Genomic DNA, 12,838 nt, shown 5'->3' with positions numbered 1-12,838 from the left:
TTGGAGCTGAGCTAGGGTAGAGAGTAGAGCAACAGAAACCAGTCTTGATTCAGCATAAACATCTGGGAGTAGATACAGGTGGTTAAAATTTATTCCAACAGCTTTTGGCCCTGGTCTCCTCAGAAGCATTCTTTAGCAATGTCAGAAACAGTAGCCACCCCCCCTAAAAAGCTCAACTTATCTAAAAGGGCAAAGCAAATGGCTTGAAGTGTATAGACAATTTAAGCTCAAATAGTTAATAATACACAACTTTTTTGAGGCCTAGCATTTTTTTCCCCTCTGCTGTATTTTCGAACTAGAAAAATTTCTTGGCATAAGGAAGTACTGAAGTCGACTGGGCATAAATGTTAGAAGCAGCTCGAAAGAGCCAAAGTAACAGGGTGCTGGTGGGGTTCTCTTTTAGTCTGTTACTTGTCGTAGCCTCTGGCATCACTGATAAAGAGATTTTGTAAAAGATATCCAAAGGTAGAAATACATTTTTTTTTTTTTTTTGTAATTGTAAGCATCCCTTTAAAATGTAAGATTATAAATTAGGATGCCTTTTCATTAACTTATTGCCACAGTGTTGAAGAGTCGGTGGAATGGTTGTCTAGAAATAAGCAAAAGCCTATGGAGATGAGGGAGAATTTTGCACTTCTGGGGATAGCCGGGATTCCAAAGCACTGGAATATAAAGCTTTAATCCTAATGTGACAGTGGTGGGATGTAAGCCGTGTATCTGACCATTAATAGAAAGCTGTTATAAATTCCATATATATTGCTTAAGTCATACATTGGCTTAATGATGACAGAGAGACTGTGAAGTGCTATCATTCAAGGAGGGTGATAAGGCTTCCTCTGCTGCCTTGTGCTGCTTAGGATGAAATGTGTGGAATTAATGAAGGGGAATAATTCATGAGAGGAGATATTTGAGGTACAGGTTATGACATCAATTTGTATTAAGTAAATATAAGAAGAGCACTGAGGTGTGTGCATTCACTTTTTCAGTGTTAGTGTCAATCAGTGAGGCTGAGTGTGCGGGGTTTGAGTTGGAGTTCAGAGTCTGACCTGTGTGTTAGCTTGTAACGAGTCTGCCACCCATGGGTTTAGACTGGCTTTGATCGCATTAGTTTTCATCTGCGTAACTGGAAACGCACCCTAATGAGGGAGAAGTTCTGGGTTAGAGTAAAATGATTCTAGATATGGAAGATGAAAGGTAGGATCATCAGCTATATTAAGTAAAAATATTGTCATGGTTTTTGAGCTAGAATTTAAATTTGTTACTCTGCTAGCACGGGTTGACTCCATATGCTGTCTTCATACATAAATGCATCTGAAAACTGTCAAAGCCTGTGCTGCGAAGGAATGTATGCTGTCATAGTAATCTTTAATGGATCTGGAATTGGAGAGGAGTAGAAGTCATACTCTGAAACCAGTTTTGATCTGCTTGCTAAGATTCAGCAATTAGCATGTGTCTAAGTTCATCCACATGTGAAATTGGATAAAGTAATACTGACATCTATCAGCACACAAAAATAGCCTTGATTTTCCAGAGCAGTGGCAGGTTTGTTACTGACCTGCAGAACACCGGGACAGATGAAGGGGAGCGATGGTATTAGCACTGCGTTCAGTACAAATGCTAGGTATCTCAGGTCACTTTGAAAGATAGTCAAATAAAATTTTTTTTTGGGGGGGAGGGGGAGAGAGAACTGCCTGAGAAAGCATAGAAACTAAATCTTTTGCTATTTTTTTCTTCCTGGGGTTTAAGTTTTTGGTAACTTATGTCAACAACGTTTTTTAAAGAGCTTGAACCGTGCCCATAGAAAAATGCTATCAATTTATTTTAACTATGTGGTATCCATGTAAATTGGCCTAGAAACTAGAAAATGTTGATAATGGTGAGAGACTTGATTTCTTCTTTTAAGTTAAGTTTTAAAGCTCGTTTTATTTATTTTTTATTATTATTTAACTGAAACAGAGATATTTCACTTGTGAAGAACCTTTTGTATCACGTGACATGTCCTTTAAATTTGGATATTAGTTGAAAATAAAATTTGAATATGTTATTTGGCCTATTTGATATGAAGAAGTGCATACTTGTGGTTATATATTCCTGTTGCAGCCAGAGTTCCTGTTTATTTTCTTAAAGTATTCGAAGCAAGCACCTCTGTGTGTCTAGCACCTAGCAAATGTGCTGGAACACTTGGTAGGGATAAGGCATTGCCTGCTCTGAGTTTTTCTGTGAAATATGGTCATGTAAGTTTCAAATATGTGAAGTCAGAGATAAGGCGAGTGATTGTAGCGGGAAAGGAGGAAGAAAAGAGCTGACGATTTTGGTAGGGAGGGCAATTTAGCACAGATGGAAAATAGGCTTTTACTCTGGAGGAGTGTAGCAGTAAAAGCAGCGTGAAGGGGCAGAATCCTGTGAGGTACAGCTCAGAACCTTTGAAGCTGCGTAAGGGTTAGGAAGGCTCAATGCAGAAAGGAGGGCTGTCTGAGTTGAAAGACAGGGTTGCAGTGAATTACTATGCTCTTGATTTTTAAAAAAAAAAAAAAAAAAAAAAAAGAAAAAAAAAAAGAGAGATGATAAATTTTGAGTAAACCTAAGATGTGTTTGGAGAAAGTATTACTTCGTTTGCGGTTAGACTCAGCTTTTTTTGTGGTCAGCAAGCTGCCACTCTTGCTATGCTTTGTATGTTCCCTGATGCAACGGGGATCCCTAACTCGGGGGACTTCATTCTTTTGGGACTGATCGTTACAGTACAGGAGTAAATAATAGCCTGTTTGTGTCAGCTGTGAATCGAGCAGCATTAGTTTATGAAAGGATGAAAAAAAAAGACCTTAGAGGTTTTATTTTGATGCCATTAATTTCATGTTGTCCAACTGTTTCTTTTTTTTTTTTTTGTGTTGCCATTTGTTCAACTGTCTTGTCTTTGGCTTTTACAAGGAGCTACAGTTTTATTTGCACAATGCCTCAATAGATATATTTTATTACAAATTAAAGTGTTGATATATCCTTTTGCCCACACAAACTCGTAAGCATAAAGACATCCAGTAAATCTTAACAAAACTGCAAATAAGTAGTGCACATAATGAGTTTCTCCTTCACGTTGCATGAAAAATGTGATGGCAAGTACTGCGTTCGATCTAAGAGTATTGAACTGATGATTGCCAGCAGCAGAACTTTCACACCAAATCTTAAATCTGCTGAAAGTGCAGGCATCACCATAAAGCTACTTGTTTAAAATAACTTCAGAAGGTCTTTAAAAGTTCTTTGGGGTATTTTTAATGTTACCCTGTTATTTTGTAAGATATGGATACAATACATATACTATGCATAATGTGGATGTAATAGTCACTGTTTTGTCAGACTGGATATAAAAGCATACATAAAATCATAGAATGGATGGTTTGGGTGTTGGAAGAGATGTTATGTTAAGGATCACCCAGTTCCAGCCCCCTGCCGTGGGCTGGGACACCTCCCACCAGACCAGAGTGCCTAGGGCCCCATCCAGCCTGGCCTTGAACACCTCCAGGGATGGGGCATCCACAGCTTCTCTGGGAAACCTGTTCCAGGGCCTCACTGCCCTCTGAGGGAAGAATTTCTTCATAATGTCTAATCCAAGGCTACCCTTTTTAATTTAAACCAGTATCCCATGTACTGTCACTGCACTCCCTGACAAAGAGTCCCTCCCCAGCTTTGTTCTAGGCCCCCTTTACGTACTGGCTTAAATCACTTTCCAGCCTGGGAGTGTGCTATTTTTATTTTAATTTGGCAGTATTATAAAGATTATTGATTATTTTCAAAATCTGGATTTGAATTCTGACCCACAAATATTGAGTGTTTGGATTCATATTACACTTTATTTTTAGGGTAACGTATTTCTATTCTGTCAGGCTGACAAAAACCTAAATTCCTCTCAGTGCTTTGATACTGGATATGTCCCATTGAGAATCATCTGCTTTAATGGCATTTGACTTTGGGTTTCCTCTCTGGGAATCTTTTGCCCTTTGTAGGCTGATTTCTTGCTACCCTTTATAAATGTACGTCCTGGCATGTTCCGTCTACTCAGTGAGATTTTTCTTTTTGCGTTGAGCAGAATTTGGGCTTTTGCTTCCAATCTACTCCTCTTGTTTGAGCAACTTCACAGATGTTGTAGCAACAAATGCGTTATCGCTCTGTTGGTATACTGTGTTCTTTGTTTCAGGGCTGACGAGAACGTGCTTTGAAACATGGGTGTCTGCTATGCTTTGCAATCCATGCAACATCTCTCTGTCAGGTTTGTGTCTCATGAGAAAGCCCAAGTAAGGTAGCATTTCTGACATTCTGACATTAGTCTTGTATGGTGCTGATTTTCAGTTTTCTTACCCATCTGTAAAAATGTTTTTCTGATTCAAAAAACAGGGACGTTAATTCTGAATGTTAGTAAAAGCAGTCTCATTCAGCCTCTTTTCAGGCTCTTTGGAGAGCAGCTAATACTTGCACAGACCTAAGTGCAGTTAGTGCTTACTCACTGGTAACAAGTTAGGGTGTTCAAGGAATTTAGGCTTTGACCTTTACTAAGAAAAATGTCCTCTCCATGTTTGGATTGCTGGACATTGCAGGTTGTTAATCTGACAGGCACACTGAATACGAACGGAGAAACTGCTGTTTTCACATTGGTTTGTGCTCGAGCATTTGTCTATTTATCTGCTACTTCTTCCCAATGCTCTCTTGTGCCTGAGGAAGCAAATAAATAATGAATATGTGCCCATCAGGGGGCATTATTTCTGAATGCAAGTGTGGGTTTAGAGGTCATACATCGTTTGAGGAAGCCTGGTAAGTTTGTTTCCCATTAAAGAGCAGGGCGTGATTCATGGTTATTCTGCATTTCTTTTATGCTGTCTGCCAGAGAGAGCAAACTGTAAGGCTCCCTGAATTGAACACCAAAGTTCAGGGGGAAGAAACGGACAGATCAGCATTCACATCTAGGAGTGTTGGCTGTACAGCTGCCACCAGACTTGGATCATTGACAAGGACTGTAGTTAAGTCCTAGGTTTTGAAAAGGTATTCAGCACAAACTGCTCCAGTGATTATCAGCAGTATCTTGGAAACTCTTGCTCTGTGATACTGTCTGGAAAAGAAGAAATTTTTCTCCTCTGATATTTTTATGTAAGGAAAAGTTTTGTTTTATTGGCATAGTTATACTGGCATGAAAGTGTCTCTGCTGCTGAGGGTAGCTGATACAGACTGTAGTTTAAATAGCATGTTTTTTCCAGGGCCAGTCCCACCTATCTTACACTCATCAGTTTATTACCTTATTAAGGAGGTCCTAGTCATTACCACCATTTTATTATAGCCAGCAAAATGGTACTTAGAGATTTTAAATGACTTTCTGAAATTCTGAAGTAGTTCAGTAGCTAAGTAGAAATAACATCTAGCAAGTCTCAGAGTGGCCTTATATCCCTGGGAGCAGCTGTGCAAGGTTTTATTGGTGCTGTTGCATTGGTATAATTCATATGAGACCTGTTTTAGTATGGCCTGTTGCTTTAGTCACACTTTGCTGCAAGAATACATTTGCTTGCTAATCTTGTTGTTGCTAACAGATGAGTTCTGCCCCTCTTCCTCAGTTACACTTGAGAAACAGCAAGTCCTGAAATGTTTGTGATGAGGAATGTCAGAAACTGACTCTTATTTTTAACTCTGTGTGTTGCATGACTTCCTATCAAACATAAAGCCTTGGTAATGAAGTGGTCAGTGCAGATGTGTGTATGCATCACCTGAAATGAGAAGTATCTGTGAGCTCAGATTTTGTTTAGTCCTCGTCTGTTAGAGGGATTGGGTTCTACACAAAGTTCTGTAAGTCCGTCCTTCAGTTCTACAGCCCTTTTCTTCATTGCTTGCTGCACAATGATGTTCCTATTCAACTTTTCTGTCAACTGGAGCTGTGGGAATCACCATGGTTCCTTAATCCTTACAGAAATGAGGCGGTTATCCCATGAAACCCTTACTGAAATCAAGTTTATTTATATCCTTTCTGGTTTTACATTAAGGAGTAATTTTTGTGTATGTGTCTTGAAGTGTGGGAGACAATTACATTGTCCAGCAATTTTACAGCTTCGTGACAAATTGGTGGCCTAACAACACACCGCTTGCCCCTGGATTTCATGCGTCATTATGTATTTGGAGAGAAAATGGTGTATTTGGCTGCAGCAGGCTCATAGGCCTGTGAGCAGGTACCAGCAAGTACTGCAAATAGTCACAGCCTAAATGTAGTGGTTTTTAACTTTCAAAAACTAATGTAAAACCAACACATACTGTATTAGACAGTTTTATTTAAAAATAACATAGGAAAAAATAGGAAAAAATAAGAAAGCCCCAAATGGCTTGAGAAGAAAGCTCATACCACTGGCTGTTTTTACTTATGTTTTAATATTCTTTCTTCATTGCCAACTTCAAATTTTCTTTTTATTTTTTTTTTTCCCTGGGTGTGTTGTATATTAGTTGTACAGTAATGACCTGCTATAGTTTTATCTGTAATGATTTTCTCAAGGCTATTCTTCTGTCTTGGAGGTTATCCCAGCATGTAAGTTGTCTGGTTGACTGCTGACAAAATTTTATTTTTTCCCAATAATACTTCTGATGTAATCGTTCCTTGTCATCTTCTAAGATGTCTTTGTCACCATCATGTCTCAAATGTTTTGTTTCTTGTGTCAGTGATGTGAATTTACCCTGATCCTTAAACACAAGTTACTGTGGGAAAATAAATTATTTTTCCATTTAAATAAATTCATGTCCTCCTGAACTTCAGTAAGCTGTTTAACACTCTTTCTTCAGAACAGCTTCATTTCACTCTCAGATAATTTTTGTACTCAAATTTTGATTGTTGGCACCATTTTCTTAAGTCGGTGTACTGTGTTAATGCTCTGTCCTCGTAGGATCATCAGATCAGCATTTCTCAACATTTTTTAGCCAACTCCAATGCTCGTTGCATTCCATAGCAAAGATTGATGTATGATCAGTGCATCTGAGATAGTTCAGAGAGACAAGGAGATTTCACCTCCTTTGTGCAATTTGTTCATGATGTGTCCATACTACCTTCTGTGTGACTGAGGGGAGAACACACTCTTATCTCTCATGATACTCAGCAACAACTACTACCATCACCAGCTCTTGTTGGTGATGGTAGAGACTTCTGTTAAAATCACTGAGATGCTTGTGGTTAATGAGCCTCCTCAAAACGTTGTCCAGCCTCCTCAAAAGTTGTTTACATTAGGAAGCATCACATGCTTTTTCAAAGCTAATAAAAACATGCTCAGTGGTGACTGAAATCCCAGGGAAATGATAGTGTCATGATGTCACAGGGTTAATACTGTTTCTGAAGCTGGCGTCATGCAATCCTGAATTACAACGAACAATTCTGACATTGCGAGTAATACCACTGCATCAAAACTCCATATCCTCATTGTTTAGCAAGATCAGAAGGATTCCCGTTATCTACTTGTCCAGCTGATACCTAGCCAGCTATACGTCATTGTAGGTTTTCCATAGTAACACAGTTACTGATTACTTTGAAAAAAACTGCTGGTATTTTCCCAGTTTTTATTTTTCATGGGGCGTGTGCTTTTCTGTTTTATGGAATTAATATTAGACTCTTATTTTCTTCTTATTTTAATTTAATATTAGACTTCTTATTTCTGTTGTTTTGTATTTAAGTAGGTTTGATAGGACATTTTTCTTGATAATCTTTCTTGTTGCTTGATTGCATCTCCACTGTTTGGACAGAACCACCATGCTGTTGGGTGCCATTGCAGAGTCGGATCTTGGCTGAACACTTGCACTCAAATTATACTCCAGGATTTTTTGTCATTGGCTCTTGGTTCAGGGTGGTCATTTCTCTGAGACGTGGAGAAGAGCAGTAGCTGATAACTCATCTCAAAGGTTTAGTAAACACAATACCCTCCACATTCCCAATACTTAAAACCTCCTTTATAAGTGCATGATAAACTGGCTGGCTGAACATCAAAATTCCCACATCATATGGAGGTAATAGTGTCTTGTCTACATTGCAGACCAAGAAGATTGCTCAGTGTGCTTGTTGTGGTCGCTGATTGTCTGGATTGAGGGACCTTGTTGTGGTTTAACCTGGCTGGCAGCTAAACACCACACAGCCATTCACTCACCCTCCCCTCTCCCTCTCTGGGATGGGGGAGAGAAAAGGGGAAAGTGAAGCCTGTGAGCTGAGACAAAGACAGTTTATTAAGACAGGAAAATAATAATAATAATAATAATGATAATAGTACTACTGCTAATAACGTGTACGAAACAAGTGATGCACGATGCAATTGCTTACCACCCACTGACTGAGGCCCCCTCCCCAGCTAGCCACCCCTATATATTGTTTAGCATGATGTCAGATGGGATGGAATACCCCTTTGGCCAGTTTGCGTCTGCTGTCCTGGGTCTGTCCCCTCCGAGCTCTCATCCTAATCCAAAACAGCACCCTACCAGCTAGTAGGAGGAAAATTAACTCTGTCCTAACTGAAACCAGGACAGACCTGTTGGAATGTGTGGCAGCTCTTGCCATGTGTGGGTCAGTCTGAAAGGGAAGAATGGGATGTTGGCCACCTATGAAGTCATGATCTGAAAGATGGGAACAGTTCCGAGAGCCCACACTTGTGCTTGAAGAAATATGCATAGCACAGAGGTGCACAGATTACCCAATTATGAACTATTTTGTAAATAAACATAATGACTGTCAAGTATGCTAATGAAATGACTTGGCATGCTTATGGAGGGTGGAGTTGGAAGCCTGACATCTCAGATATTTGAAATGAATATTATCCTTTCCTTGCTTTGCTTTGTTTTGTTTTCTTATTTTTATTATCCTCCAGCTATAGGAGATGAACATTTGGGCCATTTGTCATCTTGAATTCATGTCATTTTAAGTATATAAGCATACCACTGGAACATTTCCTTATTTATTCACTTTAATGGACTGTGACCAAAATGTTGTTTTCCTTTTGTGCAATTCCCATTTTCTTTCTGCAATCTCAATGTTTACGGTGTTTTATATTGCTTTCTTTTATTTCAGAGTTTGAGTGTTATTGTCATGCAGCCTCTTTATGCTACTGTATTAGAATGAGCAGGATAATTTTTTAAGTCTCCTTATTATTCTTATTCTGAATGACAAGCATGCATTGACTTATTTTATAATGCTTTCCATTGATTTTGAAAATCTAGAATGTCCTTGGAAAAGTCCTTAGAATATTACATAGCTGTCAGCTTGGTATTAGTGTCTATTGAAAATGTAAGTCATGTGCAAGTGCAAAATCTGAGGAGAGCAATAGGCAATCTAACAGCTGAGCAATAACTTACCACCCATTGGCGGATACACATGCAGACACTGGAGTTCATAGAATATAGGGTGGCTTGGATGGTGTGATTTTTCAGTTTTATGGCCAGCATTGATAGTTAGTCTATCGAAACCCAGCAAATTTCTTGTTCCTTTTTTTTTTTCTTTTTTTTTTTTTCTTTAAAGCAGCAGTTAAGAGTAAAGTTCTAGTTCAGCTAAGCAGCATGCAGTTATGAGCAAGATTGATGGAGCCAGTGTCTTACCTTGTGTTGTTCGACCTATTAAATAACACATCAGAATATGTGTATTTTTAAATGAGCAAAGTGCTACACAAAAGAAATTAAAAAGACAGTGGTTGTATCTAAAGATGCATGTGCAGTGTGCTTTAGAGTGCTGTCTTGGGTAAATTGAAAGCATTTGCAGCTGAAGGGGAATAGGAAAAAGGGAAGGCTGTCAGTGGTTCTGTTTGGCCCCTGTAACTTAAGTTGCTCCTAAACTGCATATTCGGATCTAGGAGCACAGAAATGCTGCTGTATCCAGTACACATCTAAGCACTGAGATCAAATGGAATCCCTTACTCAAATTCTGCCAGTATTTCACAATAATTTTGTTTTTATTGGTATGTTATTAATCTAGCAGCCAGGAGCCATGCTTGTGGGCTATAATTTGTGTCAGCTGCGATATTAAAAAAAAAAAAAAAAAGAATAAAATCTTCTGTTGCTGCAAGCAAATAGGTATTGGGAAACCTGTCCAGCAGATGGCTCAGCAAATAGGGTATGAGGGCTATAGTTAAGCTGAGGAAAATTATCCATCAAAGGAATTATTAGTATTGTTAATATTTTAGTGCTTTTTTTTTTTTTTTTTTTTTTTTTTCCCTAGAACTGTTTTAATGTTTTGTGTTTATCTAACTGGCACCAAGACACTTGGAGAGATGTTTTTTAATCTGGGCTTCACTTGAACCTTCCCAAGGTTCAGACTGCACATGGCAGGATGCAGGTTTATCTTTTCTCAGATCACTGCCTACTCAAGTGAGGGATATGCAAGGAAACCATAGTATTCAGTCTCAGGAGAATATTTTCTGGTAAATGTATGATTTTTGTGTTTCTGATTTTTTTTCTTTTCTGTTTAGTAATGACAAACTCTTTGGAGTGTTACAGTTCAGTGGAGTACACAGCAGCCTTTGCTTTGTTCAGTGTTTGTTCCCATGAGGTAACTTGTACTTTACACAGTGTTTCATTCTTTTTGCCTCTCTTTGCAGAAAGAGAAGGAAACTAATTTTGTGAAGTGAAATGTGGCTACTGTGTAATGCGCTTGAGTCAGAGTGAGTATTCTAGAGTTAGGTCAGAACTGTGTTTAACAGTATGTTTTCCGGGTGGTTTTGGATCTTAGCACTGATTTTTTTGGTGTAGTGGAAAGTGTTAGAAAATGGCAAACATTGATTTTTGTTCTGTTTAAAGGGGGAAAAAAAAAAGTAGAAATATTTTCTGAATGGGAAATATATTATTCATACCACCAGACAGGATGGGTATTAAACATTTTTACTTTTGCCTTTACTCTCCAGTTAGCATCATGACCAGCAGAAAAGTCACTAAAGCTCACAAAAGGAGAGCTCTAATGCTCCTGAGCTGCATTATGCAAGACACAGGGTTGAAAGTGATGGAAGCACTGATTTGGCTTTTTGCTGACATTTTGTAGAATAAGTTGGTTCCCAAGGAGTAAATTAGAGGCGTCAGCAGTCACATGCTGATGTTCCATCAGTGTTACTTTGCAGTTTCCGTGAGCACCCTGCCTAGTCTTGGTGACAAGCTGATAAATTGCCACAAATTCCTCTTTGTACATTTGGTAAGTGTTTTTCTGGTCAGATGCATTCTGAAATTTCTATGCAGTGTCACACTGCAAAACCAAAGCATAAGCAGCAGACATACGTAGTAGATTTCTGATTTGAAGTCGAAAGTTTAATTTTACACTGGGTCATGCTAGATTTCAAACTGAATGTGTTTAAAATTTGAGAAACATTATTCAGTGTCATCAATCAATTCTAGTTATTTTTAGGACTCTAGAGATAAATTAAAAAAAAACAACAACAACAACAAAAAAAATCATAGAGTTGAATGGGGGTGGGGAGAAGGAAACAGGTTAAAATTCTAATGTAAAAGTCCATTTAATACATGTATATGCAGCATTCAGAGCAGCTAGGTGTGGATATTATTCAATAGGTAGATCAGTTTATTTCTCATAACTCCCAAGGAAACAAACAAAAAGCCTAAAGTGGGTTGTAGGAGTCTGTCATCAAATGCTCCATTCAGATTACTAAACTGTATGGGTTAGTTTTTCAGATACCAGGAACCAGAAAATTTGGTTGCTCCTCCTGGAGTATTTGGTCAAGATTTACCAGTCTTACCCCACTTATTACACAGGTATGTGTTGTCATACCTGTGTAATTACACTTCCCTTTACCATTCATTCCCTTCCCAATCACTCATTTGAATGTCAAGTGCAGGGGAGAGATAATATCCTCTAATTTATGTTGATAAGGGGAAAGAAATGTCAACACATCTTTTTTTATTAGAATGCAATAATATGGGCCAAATTCTCTTATCTTTCTTCTCTTGCAGTTATTTACAACTACTGAAAAAAGATTTCAAGAAGTATATAAACAACTGTCAGCTTTGAGGGGTCACTTTAGTTCCCACTAAAGTGGAAGAAGAAAAGGTCTCCCCTGAGTGTTAACAGAGTATGCCCTTACTAAACAGTTTGAATCTGATAGCGATTTTTTTTATTACCTTTCACAGGCATAAATAGGCTCATAGTCAAAGTCTATAAACTCAGGAAGCATCATTAAGGTCATTCAATTTTATTTCCTATAATGATTAAAAAATAAAACAAATTAATTCCTGGATTAAATGTAAAGCTTCTTGTTGAGCTGGAACATGTCTCTTTGGCATATCGCTGTGCTGTAGGAATGAGATGATAAAGTATATGCCTGTATTTCTGCTACTAGTAGTCCTTGCTTGGCCAAATACAGAATACGTTTTATTTTCCATCACCTTGTTACTACTAAAGAAATGGCATATTCTTCAGTGTAACCAAAATCAGATTTACTTACAAATTCAGAGCCATTGATATTTTTGGATGGATTTTAGCTGTATCCCTAAAGCCTCCATAAAGTGGTTGTATTGATGCTGCAAAGCACTTGTTGATCATACGTATCACGCTAGACTGAGCAACCGTTGTTCCTTTTTGTTTCTTATTCCATTCTTAGTGTGAATTCGTGTTGTATTCCAAGAGTGTTGTCAGTTAAGTGAAATCTGTTTGTTCCAGTGACAGGGACTTGATCTTCTTGGAGGAGGATCTGAATTCCAAGTTGCTAACTGGATGATTCATGAGTACACGCTAAAACAGCCCAGACAGCAGTTTTTCTATGCAAGAAAGGTTTTCCTGTGCATGCTGGTTAAAATATGGGTATTATTGTCCCATCTCTCCTGGAGCAACAGACTGTTTACTCATCAGTGGATAATTTATGGA

The 12,838-nt window shown here is 38.3% G+C and overlaps 1 protein-coding gene across 10 annotated transcripts in view; it reads left to right on the top strand.

Annotated features, from left to right (window-relative positions):
• KCNA4 (potassium voltage-gated channel subfamily A member 4) overlaps positions 1-12,838 on the top strand; it is a 110,703-nt gene that overhangs the window by 31,872 nt on the left and 65,993 nt on the right. The window lies entirely within an intron of this gene.

Source organism: Anas platyrhynchos, chromosome 5 (genome assembly GCF_047663525.1).
Source record: "Anas platyrhynchos isolate ZD024472 breed Pekin duck chromosome 5, IASCAAS_PekinDuck_T2T, whole genome shotgun sequence".
In the NCBI taxonomy this organism is placed as follows: Eukaryota; Metazoa; Chordata; class Aves; order Anseriformes; family Anatidae; genus Anas; species Anas platyrhynchos.
The sequence above is the reverse complement of the archived record's forward strand: the minus strand, read 5'-3'. Positions and strand labels throughout refer to the sequence as shown.